General features: G+C 39.3%; 1 long non-coding RNA gene across 4 annotated transcripts in view; it reads left to right on the top strand.

Annotated features, from left to right (window-relative positions):
- LOC114012440 (uncharacterized) overlaps positions 1 to 19,530 on the top strand; it is a 518,537-nt gene that overhangs the window by 143,420 nt on the left and 355,587 nt on the right. For all 4 annotated transcript variants that reach the window (XR_008748979.1, XR_008748980.1, XR_008748981.1 and 1 more), the window contains one exon: positions 4,158 to 4,248. This is a non-coding gene — a long non-coding RNA (uncharacterized LOC114012440). The remainder of the gene's footprint in view (positions 1 to 4,157; positions 4,249 to 19,530) is intronic.

The raw sequence follows: 19,530 nt of genomic DNA on the forward strand, positions 1-19,530 counted from the left end.
TCTCTAGCCAGGATGTAGGATGCTAACCTCTGGGGTGATTACATTACATCATCCTAGGTAAACTGCTGATGACATGCCAAATGACAGATGGAATGATTACTAGTTGGGGTACCAGTGCCTTTGGGAACATGGATCAGGAGGGGCAGGTCTGCTGTAGTTTGAGATTTCATCTGAGCCCTTTTATGCACACATCCAGGTTTTTTTACTTTAACAGAATGTAAGCAAATCTGTAAATAACTGGGCGAGCAAAAGAGGAACATACGTACATACTTAAATACTGAGAATGAGGGTTGGCTCATTTTAGTTAGAAATTGGAGGAATTAGGATTTTGGATTATATTTTGGGTGGTAAGCTTTAATAATTCAATTTCTGTCAGCTGACTCACACCCAGAGCTTTGTAGGTGTTCAGAGTTCATTGCAGTTACAGATTTGCTTTCAATTAACAGCTATTCAGTACTGTTGTTATCTACTGCTGTTACTGTATTGGATTGGGTTTGTGTGGCAAGGTTTGGTAGTGGGGAGGCTACAGGGGTGGCTTCTCTAAGAAGTTGCCAGAAGCTTCCCCCATGTCCAATGGAGCCAGTGCCAGCCGGCTCCGAGACAGACCCACCGCTGGCCGAGGCCGAGCCCATCAGCAATGGTGGTAGCATCTCTGTGAGAAAGTATTTAAGAAAGGGAGAAAAACTGCACACCAGCCAGAGAGAGGAGTGAGAATATGTGAAGGCACCAGCTCTGCAGACACCAGAGCCAGCGCAGGAGGGACAGGAGGTGCTCCAGGCACTACAGCAGAGGTTCCCCCCCAGCCCATGGTGAAGACCCTGGTGAGGCAGGCTGTGCCCCTCAGCCCGTGGAAGTTCACAGTGGAGCAGATCCCACCTGCAGCCCAGGGAGGTTCACAGTGGAGCAGATCCCACCTGCAGCCCAGGGAGGTTCACAGTGGAGCAGATCCCACCTGCAGCCCAGGGAGGACCCCGTGCCGGAGCAGGGGATGCCCGAAGGAGGCTGTGACCCCACGGGCAGCCTGTGCTGGAGCAGGGTCCTGGCAGGACCCATGGAGAGAGGAGCCCAGGCTGGAGTGGGTCTGCTGGCAGGGCTTGTGACCCCACGGGGGACCCACGCTGCAGCAGTCTGCTCCTAAAGGACTGCAGCCCATGGAAGGGACCCACGCTGGAGCAGTTTGTGAAGGATTGTCTCCTGTGGGACGGACCCCATGCTGGAGCAGGGGAAGAGTGTGAGGGGTCCTCCCCCCTGCAGAGGAAGGAGCAGCAGAGGCAAAGTGTGGTGACCTGACCACAGCCTCCATTCCCCCCCATCCCCCTGTGCTGGTTGAGGCAGGAGTTGAGTTAAGCCTGGGAAGAAGGGAGGGGTGGGGGGAAAGTGTTGTTAAGATTTGGTTTAATTTCTCTTTATCCTACTCTGATTTTATTAGTAATAAGTTAAACTAGTTTCCCTGAGTTGAATCTGTTTTGCCAGTGGTGTTAATTTGTGAGTCATCTCTCCCTGTCCTTATGTTGACCCATGAATGTTTAGTGACATTTTCTTTCCCCTGTCTGGTTGAGGAGGGGAGGGACAGAGCAGCTTTGCTGGGCACCTGAGGTCCAGCTAGGGTCAACCCACCACCCGTAAAAAACGTTAATGGCTTTCATCTCACTTCCCTGAAAAACAATCAAAGCTGATTATTTGATGAGTTATGTGGCATCAGTGAGCTCTTACATGATGGCTTACTGCTTTTGTTTTGAGCACTTCCCTGTTATTCAGAACTTTGTTTAAATAAATGAGAATGTTGTAAAATATTCTTAGAGCATGGACATTTGGGATGTAGCATGCAGTGGGTGACATGTCAGTCTGAATTTGTAATCTTATGTAATATAGGACACCCTAAAAAGTCTGGGTTAAATTTCGTACTTCCTGAATGGAAGGCTCTCCTTTGTCCCTTGTGTCTCACTCCTTGGTAAACTACAGTGAAATTAAGAGACCAAGTCAGTCTTTCCTGCACATACTGCAAGTTTAAAACAACCTATGAACATAATTAATGCAACTTTTAATTTTCCTTAGCATCTTCAAGTATATTGTATCATAGCTTGACATTTCATCTGCAAAGAGCAAAAACATATGGTAAGCTTCAAAGCAAGAAATCCAGAGAAAATATTTGCTACCCAAGAAACTATTGAAATACAGATATCACAGGTCCAGATGGCTTGGCACTGAGAGGGGGTCATTAAGTTTTTACCTCTAGAACACTGTTCATATCTAATCTGAAGTAGCTATTGGTTAAACCTCGTCCTAACTTGGTTAGGCTCATCCGAACTGCTCTGTGGCCTGCAGGAAATAGTCAAATCCAATATTCAAGTCTAGTTTCTGCCATTGTTCAAGCCCAGCTTCTGCATTAGCTTATCACTGGCCACTTCTTGCTCTTTCCCACTTATGAGACATTCCAGGATTTTCAGGGGTCCCCAATGTAACTATTTGCAAGGACTATATAAATTAGTTTGTGTGGGATGCCACATTGCTATGATTTTCCATGGAGCTGAGTGCCTGTCATCCCACAGAACACTGTTGAGCTTCAGAAAGTGCCATTCTGGCTACTTTGTTTACTCTTTACAACAAAATATACTTGCCTGAACTAGCGGGTTAGATTCCTTTCAGGAAGGTCTGACCTACAGGACTAGGGAGTAGTGGTGTCTGCATCACAGAACCTTTCATTATCCTGGGCAAGTACAGTATAATTATGCAAAAGGAAACATCTTCACCACTCATGCAATCATTTATGCCTTTTGTGCTGCTATCAAGAGACCAAGTAGGGAAGGAAATTCACTACATTTGTTTCTATTTTCATGTTTTCTGAGCAAGAAATTACAATGCCTGGTAAATAGAGCAGGTTCTTTATACTCATTAGGGACTATTGTGTGAAAATGCTTTGCTGACTTCGGAGGAACACACATAAATTTGTTAGATGTGTTTTGCAAAGTGTATATTTGACCCAGAATGAAAATGATTACTACAAAAGAGACTTCTGAGAAGTAAATGGGAGTTATATGTTATTTGGTCTCTGAAAGTTGCAACTTGCATGGCTGTTCGATCTCACCAAAGGCATAATAAATGAATATGTGTATGTTAAAATGACACAGGCTTGGCAGGCCAGGGTCAACAGAGAGAGACTGTGCTAGTACTTGTTACCTGTAGGAAGTTTAATTTTCTTATTTCTCCACCCGCCACAGAATATTGTACACTGCTTTGTTCCTCAGTATATATGAAGTAATGATGGTTTAGTAAACCATTAATGGTTTATTTCTGTGTGATTTAGGATGGGACTTCATATACTTACTAGATCAACCCTTGACACAATAGAAAAACAATGGGTGATTTTTCTGCACTTTTCTGATGCCTTGACCCTAGAGATTGCTGAAGTAAAAAAACAGTCTTCAGTATAAATAGAGATAACAGTGCCAAATTGAGTAACAGCTGCTGAAGAACTGCTCCACTAACCATGCCGAAGAGATATTTCATGTTCTTGCTGTGTTTTGTCTTTGGCCTGTTCTGCATAGTACTCATGCACTGAGATCAGGCGATCTAGGCTTTGTAGTGGTCTGAGCAGCCTCTGATGGCAAGGACGTTTTCAGCCATGTATTAAGATGGTCTTTATGTCCACTTTGCAGTGCTGGCATAACACAAAAGGAATGTAAAAATATCTGAAAGTGACATTATTTTAGCCTGGTTTTCATAAACCAGAATTGCATTCTATGCTTGAACCATTTTATTTTTATTTTTCATTTCTTAGTTCTTCTGCTAATTAGAGATTTTTGTGTTTCGCAAAAGAGAGAAACTTGCAGCAATCAGTGTTGTGTTTTGCAACATCTTTTCTTTGTGAGCTAGAATTATTGCCTAGCAAAAAGTAGAGATTGCCCTCAACTGCTATAGACTAGGACATCAGTGGTCAAATGAGGTCTTGGCAGCTTGCTGTAGAATGGGCTGCCTAAAGTTCTGGATCATTTGTCTGTAAAAGAGCTGGTGATCCTTGCAGAACCCCAAAAGCACAAGGAAAAATCCCAACGTGAGTACATTATGCAATTATTGGGTGTTAATTTTGATAGTATTATAATTGCCACAATAAATATGCAGTCAAAAATAGCAAAATCTATTTTTCCTCTTTGTTGCAGGCATGGATGTGTGAGAATGATTTCCTTGTAGAAACCCACAACTAAGGAAAGGATGAGGTGAAAATGGGCAGATACTGATTCTGCACCGAAGGTACTGTTTTTAACATTGAAATACTGTTTTTCATCTGATGCTCAAGAATAATATTTTTGTAGGGGTACTGACACTATGTGACTGAAGTTAATGCATTTAAGTGCATCTTAAATCACACTCCAGTAAAACAAATGTTAACTTCCTATGTTAACGTATCCAGCTAGTATGGTTAGTAACAAGGTAGAAGACTTAATGCAGCTTTTCTGATCAGAAAACATATTCACTAGCAACAGAAGTAACAGAAAAATTGTTGTAGGCTCATGGTTGTGTCATAACTGGAGTATTGTGCCCCGTAACTGTCGTCGTGGTTCCCCAGTCCATTTCCATCAGTGTATCTAGCAAGACACATCTTGCCTAGTTCTACATCCTTCCTTCTGTGAACAAAAATAAAAAGAAAATCCAATACACATGGACAAAAGAAGCTGCAACCAAAATGTGGTACTCTTGACATTTTCCAGCAGAACACGTAAGCTAATCACTGCTAGATAAGTCTAGGGTGACCCATGGACAGAGTTTCAGACTAATATGTAATTCTTAAGCTGTTGGACTTTAAGGAGACAGCTATTGTGTCTGTTTGCACAGACTGAATATGATTTGTCTGTACCAGAGGAGCGCAGTTGGCTTAATGTATTACAATGAACTCTATACTGAGAATATTGTGAGCTTTTGTCTTGTATCTACTTTTGCCTTGTATCTAGTAGGTGAAGTAAATGCTAAGCTATCTGTTGAATTAAATGGGGTTAGGGTTGCCTCATGGTTTATATTACAGACCACCTACCTGATGTTAAAACACAGAAATTAGTAGCAGCATGAATGACTCAGTGAGCAAAGTTGCTATTAAAGCATTTGTGCATTAATGGTTTCTATCTGTAATCCATATTACATGATGATGAGAAAAGTGAGGTGAAACAGAAGATTAATGAAAACAATCAATGGTAATTTCTGTGCTTTTACTAAATAAGAGTCCATTTATAGCTTCGATGTTGAAATCAAAGTAAAGTCTTAAACTAGAAGCAGGCCTATGGTATTGGAATGACTCTCTTTGCATATTGGTCTCTTAATCCGCTTGGAGTGCCTTCCAGGGCTGGAACGTTTTTCAAAAGAGTCAAGTTCTCCATAGCATGTTACTTTGTTTTTTAGGAAAGGAAATACCTAGTTATTGTAACAGCAACAGCACCTATCTTGGAAATAGCTGATATTATTTTCCTGTCTCTAATCTGCAGTAAGCTGATTCCAGATTTCAGGAAAAATGCTGCAGAAATATATTTCTTATTTAATTTCTACTGTTCTTTCAAACGGCGGATTGCAGAATGCATCTGGGTGTACAGCTAATGACCCATGAGCAATAAGCAACTGTTTAAGTAAAATGCACTATGAAAAAGCTTTTACCAAACAGCATTTTAATATTTTAAATAGATTTTCCATTGCAGGCTCTTTGTAACTGGATTAGTTCTCTGATGTGTTCTGACAGAGCTGTTGTTAGGGATACTCCATTAACTTTGTCTGTCATCTTATTTTCCCCAGTATCCAGCATAACACCCTTATATTTCATAATTTGTATTGCTATCAGTGCTGATTTGTAAATGTGCAAATTATAATTAACAACGGCCACTACTTCTATTAAATATTAAATCATTCTTGCAGCCTATATTTTCCACAGCAGATGGAGCCCTGCGGTATGCAAATAGACTTTCCTTAAGTAGTCAGCAGTTTTTACCAAAATTTTGGCTTTAAAAATGCATTTTTTTTGTTTGCTCTATGTTTTCTATAGCATTTAGGTTAATATTTATTCACTGCAGATTCCCTTTCTCCCCATAAGAATTTCATGGACTATTACATTCTAGCACTGAGGTTTTGTTTCACTTCATTAATAGCTCCTTAATCATATAGCTTGCTTGTAAAGTACAAACGCTTGTTATTTGTACTTATGCTGCAGTATTGCATAAGAGGCATTTAGTTATATTTTAATATGTATAGCAGAAGCAAAAATGCTGGGTACACCAACATAGTTCTTAATTTGAAAACCAATCTACGTGCACAGTTTTTTCCCCCAGAATAAGCAAAAGCATTTATGGTTTTATATTGTGTCTTAAACATTCCATTAAATGTCATCAGCTGATTCAGGAAAATGTATTGCAAAAATACTAGAGAACTGTAAAATGTGTAAATGTGATGAATGCTTAGGACACAGAAGGCATTGAAAGTCCAACATTTATCAGGTAACTATAAAACAGCAAGAAACACTGATAGAACATTACGTTTTTCTAATGTGTAGTACCTTAAGCATGAAACTCTTATTTTTGGTGTTTACTGCTGTGCTGTTTTATTAAAGAACACTGATCCAGAATTAACATAGCCTTTCTAATATCAAGAGGAATCTGAAAAGCAAGCAGCGTCATTCAGGAAATGGTTTCACTATCCACCTGAGCAACTGCAAATGAAGATTTTTCAAATGATCAACTCGGAGATTGCCCTAAATAAGGGCAACCCATTTTTTTCAACATTTTTAAATGGACACAGAAAGTAGAGCTCAAGGACATTAACTGCCACATTAACCAAAGAGTAATAAAAACTTCTCTGAATGAACATTTCAGTGAGGTGAAATGGTCTTAGTGATATAGAAATGAATTGTGACAAGTTAGGGTCTTGTCTTCCTGCCGTTTTAGTAGGAGTTGGAATTAACATGCTAAATGGGATCAGCAGCGGTAAGCAACTGGATTGGAGTATCCTGGAATCCATGCTGTGAATGCACATCGGTAGTGTGATACCTCTCATAACTCTGAGGTACCATTTACTCATAAGTATTAACCTATATTAGACTGAAGTTGTAGGTGATGCTGAAATAGAATTCTGGGCCAGATTACCAGCTAGTCTGAGCGGGAGCAGCTCTGGTGACTCAGAGCCTTTACATCTACCGAGAAGGTACTTTCAGGTATGCTCCATAGGAGTGTACCAGATAACAGGGCAGGACCTGGTGCTCTCCAATTGGGAACAGTTATTCTCATTGTGCAAATTAACATTTTTTAAATTACAAAGTAATAGATGTGTTTCCTGTTCATTCAGATTTATCACCTTTATTGTTAATGTTTAGATGTGATTTGAAGGATGTGATTGAAGGGATAATGTCTTTAAAAAGGGAAAATAAGTTTTAAAAAGCGAACAGCAAACAAAGAATAATTGCTATAGGTGAGCTTCTGTTCGACACCCACACCACGGCAGGCGGGTGAGCATAGATAGGCTTTGAACAAAGCAATGGAAGTACTAGAAGCAGTCTGCTTGCGGCAGTCTGGAACTGTGTGTAGGCTGACTTACCCGTTAGCCAAGTCATCATGGTTTAACCCCAGCCAGCACTAAGCACCGCACAACTGCTTGCTCACTCCTGCCCTCAGCGGGATGTGGGAGAAAATGGGAAGAGTAAAAGGGAGAAAGCTTGTGGGTTGAGATAAAGACAGTTTAATGGGACAAAAAAGCAAGAAAATGATAGTAATGATGATAATGATAAAAGAATTAGAAAATACAGGACAAGTGATGCAGCATGCAATTGCTCACCAGTCGCTGATTGGTGCCCAGCCAGTCCCCATGCAACAGTCCCTGGCCAGCTCTGCCCCCAGTTTATGTACTGAGCATGACATCATATGGTATGGAATATCCCTGTGGCCAGTTTGGGCCAGCTGTCCTGGCTGTGTCCCCTCCCAACTTCTTGTGCCCCTCCAGACTTCTCCGCTTAGTATAAACACTGCTTAGCAACAACTGAAAACAGCAGTGTGTTATCACATCCTAAATCCAAAACCACAACACTATACCAGCTACTAGGAAGAAAATTAACTCTATCCCAGCTGAAACCAGGACACGGGTGGATTATTCTCCACATTACTTGGGCTAGATAGAATAGCATTTTCATCAAGAGCCTTCAGTCTGTGCTTTCCTAGAAATCTACTATTATATACCCAGCATAGTCTTGATGTCTTTGATGTTTCTATGTGATTACTACTGCAATGAGAAGTTCAAGGAGGCAGAAATTTGACCCATTTATTGAAATGAAGAGGGTCCATGTAATTTTAGCGTTACAGAAAGTGAGATTTCAGCAAAATTTCTATCAGAGACAGGCTAACATTTGACATTAACAGTTTATTCACTGAAATATCTAAAGCATTTCCTTGTGAAAGGGACTTCATAGGGACTTACATGGGATTTCAAAGAATTTTCACTCCAGAAACTTTTGTGCTGTGCCTAGGAAATAGTTGTATCATTGTGTTTATCTCCTTATTATGTCACACTGTAATTTCTGTTACTCACATGGACAGCGTGGAACTAATCCCTCTCCCTGCTTTGAACTCCAGTGCACCCTGGTAGCCATACACTCACTGCACAGCTTTGCCCCTTGGCTTTTGGCATAAGCCCTGCTCTCTCAGTCCAGCTGTTTAGAGCAAAGAAATTTACTTGCTCAGGCAGCTGGGCATGGCTGCACTTCAGCACGTCCACTTTTGTGAAATGGGCCTGACGATTCTCATGTGTGCAGGACACTTGATACTCATGCACTTGGTGTCTTTCGGTGTAATATATTGTTGATGAAAAAGTTGGACTATCCATAGATACAATCTTCTAGCATCCTCCTCTCCCTCTGAAGCCAGAGTTCTGGTACACAGTACCTCTGAAAATCTTATATATAGTGGCTAATGAAAGAATTTACAGGCAGTTGAATGTCTCAATATCAGGTCAAAGGAAGATGTCAGGGAAGAGAGCCTACTTTCTTTAGGTTCAAAAACACAGTTGAGCGAAAGTCATTAGATTATTCCTATTTAGAATCAGAGGAAAACCTCTCTGGAGGAGCTAAGGAAACATGAGCATATTTCAGTCAGTCACTGATATCCCACTTAAGCCTTATTTAAAATCTGTCTAAGGAGGAACTGATATTTCTTATGTGAAATGGTAGTATTTTTCTTCTCTAGGAGTAGCTAGTTAGGAGTATTTTAATTATGTTGAACAATTTGAATAGCTGTATTTCTTCATTCCTTTCAAGAAACCTCACTGTTCTCAATATGGGAGATTTGGATGTTATAAATTCTCCAGGAAGCAGTCTTTAAATATAAATTTGTCTATCTTTGAGGCTTAAAATAAAAGCATTGGTGAGAGCAGGGCATCACTACCCCTGAAATCATTCAGTGCTTTTTTGGGAAGGATCAGTTATGTCGGATGGGTGATCTACAGGAATTTACAATGAGGAGAAAGAGAAGCAGGGCTCATAAGCATTCATTTCCCCCGCGTTCATTCTCAGCAGTGCAGTGACTGGGAAATCTTAGAAAAAGCTTAGAAAAAATGGAAAGGATCTTAGCAGTTGTGGGTAGGAGTGGTGAATGTAAGAGGAGATGGTCATTGTACAATGGCTACCTGTGTGGCTTTGGAGGAGTTTCATGGTCTTAGTTAGGAGCCTCAAGAGCTCCACATTAGATCTCCTGTTTGCAGCCGGACTCCAAAGGATCATGTCTGTAGTCTCTTAGTCATATTGTGCCTCCCCATCCTTGTCTATTCTTACTCAAATAATAAGAACTTTTCTTCTCCACACAGTATATAATGGTGGTGGCGTTTTGGCTTTTTTCCACCCCTGCAAGGCAAATTCATTTGTTAGTGTTCTGTCTCTAAATTGATGTACATTAGAAAAGAGAGCAGCTGTAGATTTCCAGCTGCTTTTCAAGTATATATGTTTACAGTCTTATTGTGTCTTTGTGTGACAAAAAAAAATGGAATATCTGGTGGAACAATACTTAGAATTCTGGGACTCCTAGAGCAGACCAGGGCAGATCTAAACAAAAACATCTGGGTTTTTTTTTTCACTTTTACAGCTAAATCAAATATAATTGAAATTAAGAAGACCTACAGAAACAGGGTACAGTACAAAAAAGCCTTTCACTAGACCGCGTGTAATCATAATACAGGTAAACATGGGGTCTGGGATTCTGATCTCCAAGACTGAAATTCTTCTTTTTGTAAATATAATGTTAAAAGCATATATATATATATATATATATATAAAAAATATAAAGATCCAGTTTACAGAGGACAATTTTATAGCGGTGTGGAATTTTACACCTGGTAGTAGTTCAGTTATTACGAATTTTAAATGAACCCTTCCCTGCAAAGTAAAAGAAAAGAGTTAAGTGCCCAAGCAAAGCATGTACATAGTTTCAGTCATGTAGAAATATTTTGAATTGGAGACAAAGTCTTCATTTCTTCCTTGGTTAAAGCCATGCATTTGTTCTAGGACATAACGCTAATGAACTGTGTTGAGATCCAGAAGACATTACAAGGGCGGAACCTCATTATTCCTTGTTTGGGACACACTGTTCAAAGAGTTTCTAAAGTTGCCTAGATTTTGATCAGGAATTTTCAAATTTGAGAATCTGTGAGCTCTACCTAAAGAGTATGGTTGATGCATCTGCGGTAAAATTTATCATACAGCGTTTTCATTTAATTAGATCGTGAACTCTCAATGACTTCCTGAGAGTAAATTTTCTTGAGAGGAGAATTAGAAAACATTACATGAGGTAAAGGACTTGAGAATACTTGTCCAGAAGAGATTGATAAGAACATAACTAGGACAGCTGTGAGCTGTGCTTTAAAATTGTAAATGATGCTAGTAAGTGATTTTCACTTCTGATTTTAAATAGTCTCAGAAATTGTCTTCTACCAAAGCTTCTTTGAATTACATTTTGTTTAGTAATCAGAACCACTATATATGAAGTATTCTGGAGTGCATTACATACAGGGAGAGGGTGAGAGTTGGATTTGCTCAGCTTAAAGAAGAGAAGGCTAAAGGGATATCTTAGTGCTACCTGCAGCTACGTAATGGGAGAATATAGAAAAGACAGACTCTTCTCAGAGGTGTACAGTGGCAGGATGAAAGGCAACAGACAAAAGTTAGACTGCAAAACATTCTTATTAGATAGATATTTTTTTTTTTCCCCCATGAGAGCAGTAACATACTGGAACAAGTTACCCTGAGAGGCTGCGGACTCTGCATATTTGAGGATATTTAGAACTTGACTCAACCTTCTCTTGTTGATTCTGCTTTGAGCACGATGTTGGATGAGGTGACCTTCTGTGGTGCTCTCCAACATTATTCTACGGTTCTAATCTGTGCTGTATTTGGAGTTTCAAGAGAGCAGATTAGCACATTCAAACTCTTTCAAGACTCAGTTTTGCAAATCCTCTTCCCATTCTTCTAGGCAGCTGAGGTGTAGAGATTGTGCAGGTAGTGGGTCTGTAAACTACCTATAAGATAGACTGCTATACCAGGGCCAGGTCTTAAGACTACATAATAAACTGGAGAATAGCGGAGAATCAGGGACAGGGAATGGGAGAAGACTCTCTAAGCAGAGCAGACATCACTGATGCCCCTGGGTCAGGTAAGAGGAGCCTCAGTGCAGTGCTGTCCCTCCTGGTGACATGAGATAGGGCTGTGCAAAGCGGGAAGCAGGGCTGGTGAGGTAATCACAGTAAGCAACTCTGAGTGGAAGGAACCCTCCTGGGAGCTGTATAGAGGGAAAGACCTTCCTTAAAGGCCTCGGGGAAGAGCATTTCATTTCCTTTTATGAAAGGAAGGGTGGCTGATTTCCTTCCTGGTTACCAATATAGTTTTTAAGAGCCAAAATTCTCTTTAGTGAGTGTTCATAGCATGTAGCCAACCAAGGTAGCTGACAAACAAGAGAGCATCATTAAAAAGGGGCTGATTTATGTTTTAATGCTATTGGTGGTATTTGGCTCACCACTTAAATATTCATTTTCCACTGATCTAAAGAGGTAGTAGTTTTGCAGATGATAACACAAAACTGACAGTCATCTGGCCTAGCTCTTCCCAATGAAGCAAAGATGAGAAGAAATGAGATCTTGAAGCCTAGAAATATTAGTAACATTAGGTTAGAAGTACTAGACAAAACTTACTCTCCCTCAATAAAACAGATGTCCAGCTGTGATGATAACTCAGCAAAACCTTCCCCAAACCTTCTCCAACTTTATTCCAAAACAATGTGCTAGATTTTTGGGTTTCCTGTAGGTAATAGAAAAGAGTATGTTTACCTGTAAGATCCTTGGTGGTATTTTCTGTGTTTTCTGTTGTTCTTTGAATGATGTAGTGGCCTGATTTACTCTGCTGTGTAATGCTGAGCTTTTGATTGATGTTTCATCGAATCATAAGGTAACTTATTGCATGTTGTCCAGTGAGTAGATTAACACTGCAGGTGCTCAAGCTGCCATAAAATGCCATTATAAATACATGTAAAAGCTCCAATTCAGTGTTATAAGACTGCATAACTAAAATACTAGTAATTTTGTTGAACTTTTGAAGGCATTTTAATGAAGGCAAACTCAGTTTACACTTCCTTTACCTCTGGAAGAACTGACATCTGATGGAAAATGTTGGGAGACAAGCAGTAAGAAAAAATTCTGGAGGGTGGCAGGGATAACTTCTTGACACAGGTATTGGAAGGGCCAGCTGGGGCCTTTTGCAGCTGGATCAGCTGCTGTTTGCTAATAAGGAAGGACTAGGTTGAGGATGTGGCAAACAGTGGTAGCCTTGGCTGTAATGATAATGAAATAGTGGAGTTCCAAGATCCTGAGAGACACAAGGAAGGAGAGTGGCAGAGTGTGTCCCGGACCTTAGAGTCAGCTTTGACTGATTAAGGAAACTAGTGGTCACATCCCATGGGAGGCAGCTCTGAAGGGCAGACATGCCCAGGAAAGGTGGCAGGGTTTAAGAATAGTGTTATCCAAGCACAAGAGCATCCCTCTTAATACTCAGAAGAACAAGTGGATGTGTTGGCTAAGCAGGGAACGAATGGCAGAGGTCTGAAGCGCAGGTAAGCCCCTGAAGATGACTGCATGATTTTTTTTAAAGAATAACTCATAGACTATCCTGGCGTAGTGGAAAAGAATAGTCTAACTTTTATAGAAGGGTCTGGCCAAACTCTTTGGTCTCTGGTGGTGGTCAGTTTAGGCAAATTTTGAGGAGAAGTCTGGGCACTGTCCACCTGTACTGCTTTATTTTCTCTGGCAATGTCTCTGCAACATACCTGTCTATGTTACTCCTTAATTTTGTTTGCTTACTAAGAGCCATGCTTCTGTACCATGAGATATTAGGTAATGTGAAAATGACTAAGGTGGCAGAGGCTGTATTTCTTCCAGATTGGAAGGAGAGCTATAAGAATGTGGTGCCACATACGAGCCAAAAAGGCCTGCTGCTGTGCAAAGTACTTACACTGGGCACAATTGCACTGCCATTATTTTATAGCTTCTGTATCTTAAGCCTTTGCAACATACTTGGCATACTACTGAAAGCCAGTTACACTTGATGAAACGTTTTGCTTTGAATGCTAGGCACTGCTGGTATTGTCAGCCAAGCAACTTGTACTATTAGCTTTGTAGCCTGAGAGAGACAGAAAGTAAGTATAATGGTACAAATGCTGTGGGCCAAATACATGCTGGTGGCACTGTTCAAGCTGAATCCCGAGTGCTTTGCTAAAACAATCAGGATTTGGCCCTACTTGCCCTTGGTACTAAACTTGTCCTCTACCCACTAAGCATTTTATGGGATGTAAATTATTTATTTCCATTCATCAAATTCACAAGGTATAGATCTGTGAAAGAGATTTTTTTTTAAAAAAATAGCACAGTTCATAATCTGTATTAAAAAAAAAGAAGCATCCATGTATTAGGCCATCAAGAGTCAAAAGCATAATTTGAAATGATAAACGTATCCATTTTAAGTTACACATTACTTTGCATAGTTAATATCACTATAATTAGTCATAGTTCCTGTAATTTATTGAAAAAGATGCTCAGCCCCTCTAGTGTACTACAGTGATGAATGTTGGAAGTGCAACTTTGGAAGCAGGAATCAAGAAAATTAGTAACAGTTGGAGAATTAGCATGTAAATCAATAATATCCTTTCTCTTGCATCTTGAAAACTGAGGGTATACATCACACACTGCATAACGAAAGGGAGGGCAGGAGTTACAATTGTAACCTCCTTTACATTACTAGGTCTGCTTTTACTTCAAGAACTGTTTAAAATAATTTCAAACGTTAGAGTAAATCTCTAGTAAATATTTAAACTATGTATAACTAGTCACAAATAAATTAAGCTGATTTTATGCATTCTCTCTAATTAGAAGGGCACAGCATTTGTTGAAACGTGATTAGTATTATTCATTAAGCAAAAAATTCTCATTTGTATCTTATTATCACTATTCTGCATAAACCAACACAATTTGTCATGAACTCCCTCATTTGCTGTATCCTCAAAAAGCAGATTATGCTTATTTTTCATTTGGACAGTGGAAAATCAAGCCAGGTGTTTGGCAGCACCAGAGTGTTCAGGTGTAACTGTGCCAGTGATGGTACATTACTAGCAGCGTGGATGAAGAATGAGGCATGGAGAATCTTGGGACTGAGGTGCCTTGAGGCCCATCCCTTTAGAGTGGTCCTGCTGATGAGACAGGTGGTGTTGTATAGGACTAAAAAAAAAGAAGAGAGAAACTTTTTTGTAAAGTCAGCCTTTCACCTTCAAGTGGAAATGAGAAGTGCTTTCACATTGCTGCTGCAGCACTGAAATGTCTGGACGTCTTTGTGGCTGATACTTCTGTCTTAAAGTTTTCTAAAGCTGAAAAACGCTGGTTGGTGCATAGAGGTCTCTGTCACTGCCACTGTCTGAGACAAATTGGTATGATGTTGCACAGGCAGTGCACTGTACATAAATATTTATGTGTGACCTTGATTGTAGTATATTATGCAGGATAACTAATTCACTGTATGCATATTCTTCCCCTTCTTTCCTCTCATTTCTTTTTAAGCTTTGAAGAACATCTCTATAAATATCCCATATTTAATTCTGCCCTCATTCACATGCATGTAAAACATTGGTAATACTGCTGAGCTCAATGGTGCTGAGTCAGTGTAGAGTGTGTCGGAATGGAGTAGCAGGCTTTCTACATCAGCTCAGTGGCGTTACGGATTTAAAAACCATGTGAACTCTGTGTTCCAGCTGCAAGGATACAGGACTAGGTGTCACAAGGACTGGGCTTTTCTGACTTTGTCACTAACTGATGTATCACTTTGTTCCTTTGTGTCTATAAACTGGGATTATAGGGACAATGATATTCAATGGGCACCAACATCTACCAACATGTAGGGGGAAAAAGTACTGTAAAATTGTTACACGTTGTTATTTCTACATTGGATAGATGATAACATTAAAATAATCATCTACGTTTTAGGGTTGTGTTTCCTACAGCATGTTTTTCAGGTCTGCCAAAATTTGCTTGTAAGGCAATGAGTTAAGTTGTTACAATGCCTTTGATAAATACTTGTAGGGATCAAGCACAGTTTTGGCTATATAGACAGCCAGAGTCCAGCCTCTCCGGATGGCAGACTGTTTGAATTCTTCACTATTTTCTTCAACTTTGACAGTGGTGAATACCCGAGTAAGTTCTAGGCAGCATTGTAGATGGTAGCCCTCAGAGACTAGCATGAGAAGCGATACACTTGTGTACTCATTCTCTGCAGTTCCCTTTTTTGTCTTTGGAAAGAAGTTACTACTTTATCAAACTGTACTGTCTCAGAATTTTTACACTGAATCTGATGTCTGGTCATATATTTGGAGCAAGTAAGCAATGAGACAGCTCTGCCTGTGTTATGATATGGAAATATATTGACACTCTTGCAAGAGATATGACAGGAAATTTTCATCCGGAGATCAAAGCAGAGGAAAAGTGCGATTTCCAACATAACCCAATGGCAATGAAAAGTTCTGTGCAGAGCAATAGTGAAAAGGAAGGACTTTCTGTATGATCATGCTAAAATAATAAAAGCATAGTTACAAACATAAACCCCACATCTTGCCACTTAACAATTCATTAATATTATACATCATTGCTGTTGCTCATCTATATCTTGTCTATGAGTTGCTAAGACCAAGTTGATTCCATTTTACTGAAAATGTCCTTGTGAATTACAAATCCAGGCTATGAATAGCTTAAATAGCTAGTAAGAGAAACAATTACATTTTCTTTCTCTCTAACATGCAATTTTAATTTTCATAACTCTAAAAAAAACCATATCCCCCACAATGCAGGCCTGCCAGGAGGCCAGAAATCTGCAGGCTGTGGCCTCTCAGGCTGTTTTCCAATGACTCATTTTTAATTTTAAAGAAGCATTATCTCTAGCTAGTAAATTAACAACAGCCTATAGTGCACACACACTGTCATCCATCTGCTTAAGGCTCTTGTCATTTGACACCAGCCTTGTATCTATAGACTTCATCTGGTATTCAAAAGCTATCAACCCTGCCTCCAAGATAGCCCACCTTCTGGCTCCAGGCTAGAAGAGTGACTCTCCATTTCCAATTCTAATGAACACATAGCTAGCAGCAGTTTTTCCATTAAGGAGCTGGTGTTCTTAGAAAACAGACAATGTTGGAATTACTTGGATCCAGAACTGCATGGAAAGAGTTTTTTAAAAGAGACTGAACTACTTTAAGAGTGTTCCTTAGGCAGCCTGACTTCTGTTTCTGCACTTCTGTCAAACATTATACTTGGTGTTACCTCCTGCTTGTAGTACATTATAGTAGTATTGTGGTAGTGTTTATACTGCTGCATTCTGAGGAGTGGAGTGTATTAACAGATTAAATTTTTTATATTATCTTCCAAATTATGAGCACCATTGTTAAGGAGTTTTGAAAAATACAGGTAATACCAAAAATCTCATGACTGGTATGAATCAGCCAAATGAGAAAAAGCCATGACACGGTTGGAAAGGAGTAACTACTTCACAGTTACTATATTTTGTGTCATTTCAAATTTGGCTGCAAAAGAGGTAATTTGTATCCTTGCAAATATTTTCTATTTAATCCAATGTCTGTTGTAAAGAAGTGGTAAGGATTTAACAGAGAATTGTGTCTCCTTCAGAAGCTTCAGCCATCACAGGATAGAATAAGTTCCAAACACCTGCTGCTTCATCAAGGTTAGGGAACTTATTCCAGGAGTAATTGAAGAAAGGACCTCATGTTCAAGACCCCAAAAGATGTATTTTTTTAATATTTTCTTTTCCTGATTATAATAGATGAGTAAAAGTGAGAAGAATTGACACGAGTTATACAGAATTATATAGTTAGGGATGAAACATAGGTGATACCAGCATTCAAAAATCAAGGAACGTGCGAAAGGTAGTTTATCCTTTTGTTTTCCCTCTTCCCACAAGTTTGGAGAAGTTCAATCTAGGACATTTGTTTGTAATTTCTTTTTCTGATAATCTATGCAAATCTGTGAAAAAAATAGTCTGTGTTTTGGTAAGGTTTGTTTTCACTATATGCCTCACAGAAAGTCTCTTTCATTCACGTGTCCTGTATCCTTCCACAGTGGATGTTGTGTCATGTTACTTGCAAGAAAATAGAGCTCTGAAGGACATATATGGTAGTAACTCTGCCTTCACTGACTCTTTGGTCAGTAGGTAGAGGGTGTGGAAAGTACCTGTACTGATTTAACACACAAGTAATTATGCTTCAACATGTGATAAGACCCAGGATGATATTCACGAATGTTCAGTTGAGGAGTAAGGCTGAGAGAGAAACAAGAGGCTTAAGATAATCAGGCTATTCTGAACCCTGATCTGTCAATGATGCGAAAATGGCGTAGCTCCATTTCTGCAAACTCCTGCTGATGACTTGTGTCTTGTTTCACAGATACAAGGCTTTACTAGTCTGCTATCAGTCATCATTATTTTTTATTGAGTTATATTTGAAAGAATGAGTCTTTAACTGGTGTTTGTGAGACTTTTAAACTTTCTTCTGAACAGAAAGAGTCAAGTTATTTTGAGGAATACAGTGACAGTTTAACAAAAGGATGCTAACTATTATTTAATAACATTCTTAGTTGAATGAGTCATTTTCTTGTAATTTGTATGAAGACTACAAGCAGTATCTTTAAAATGGCTGGGGAAACCTTCTTGTGTGTGTATCAAACATGAAACTGCCCTAGATTAATAAACCTTTGGCTAATTTTTCCATTTATTGATACTTTCCAAATCAAAATACTTTTAATTTGATTTCAGTTGGGTAGTGTTATACCAGGCGTTTCACTTCAGTACATAGTGAGATGTGTAACAAACAAAAAAAAGAGCCCCTTATACTCAGTTTTTATAATATGTGACAACAACAATATGTGTCAAATTAGAAGAGAAATGGCTGTTGATTTCTACTCTTTAAGAAAATAAGATTTGTATGTAAACAATTTAATATAAAGCATCTAATTTGCTTCCAATTATATAGTATATAAAGCATTAGTAATGGAAGCAAATTAGGCATGATTTTTATTTATACATTTTCAATTGGGAAAATTGGCCCTTCACCAAATGTAGCCCTCATTCTGCAAACATTTGCTTACTTCCTTACCTTTAGGCATCTAATTAATCCTCCTGAAGTCAGGGGGACAAATTCTGTGATTATAGTTTAGCAGCTGTAACTGTCTACAGGTTTGGAGGTCAAACAGAGACTTAGCCTGGAAAGCATACAGAGAAAATACAATAGGGTGCCAAAGTGACACTGGGATTGCAGCGCACTGTGCAATACTTCCTTGCCAAATACATTACGAATTTGCCAGACTTGGCTTTTGGTTTTGAAGGCTGAATAGTTTTCCAGTACCCTTCTTTAGGTAAGCAAGCAGGTGTTTATATTCTAATTTTACTAATGCAAGAAGGGGTTCGCTTAAGGCTGCAGGTTCAAGAACCTGTTACTGGAGGGAAGGTTAGAAATGAACAGCTCTTGGTTCCTGGTTCTGCATTCCGTTCACAGCAAAATGCTGTTCTCCAAGAAAATCTGTGGAAATATGTACATAAATTATAATTATAAACATGTAGCTTATTGTGTCCAGTATATATTCACTGGTAGACAATGAGTATTAGAGGAATAATAACTAATCCTGTCTGATGGTGCGCAAGACTTCTTATGATGCTTTATAAATAATAATCCATTCTGTAAGAGATTATTTTGCTGTGTAGTGCTTGCTACGAAGGGTGCATCCACAAACAGAATTAGGTATGCAGTACCCAATCTTCCACGGGATCTTTCGTGTATTGTTTGTGTTATCTGTTGCACAGTTGATTCATCGGAATGAGTTTATTAGGCAGATAATGGACAGACACCGTATTCTGTTTTTCAAATTCAAATGAACAAATGACATTTCTATTCGTTAAAAGTGAGAAAATGGATAAAAGATAAATTCCAAATTTCTATTTTT

Source organism: Falco peregrinus, chromosome 10 (assembly GCF_023634155.1).
Source record: "Falco peregrinus isolate bFalPer1 chromosome 10, bFalPer1.pri, whole genome shotgun sequence".
NCBI classification, from domain to species: Eukaryota; Metazoa; Chordata; class Aves; order Falconiformes; family Falconidae; genus Falco; species Falco peregrinus.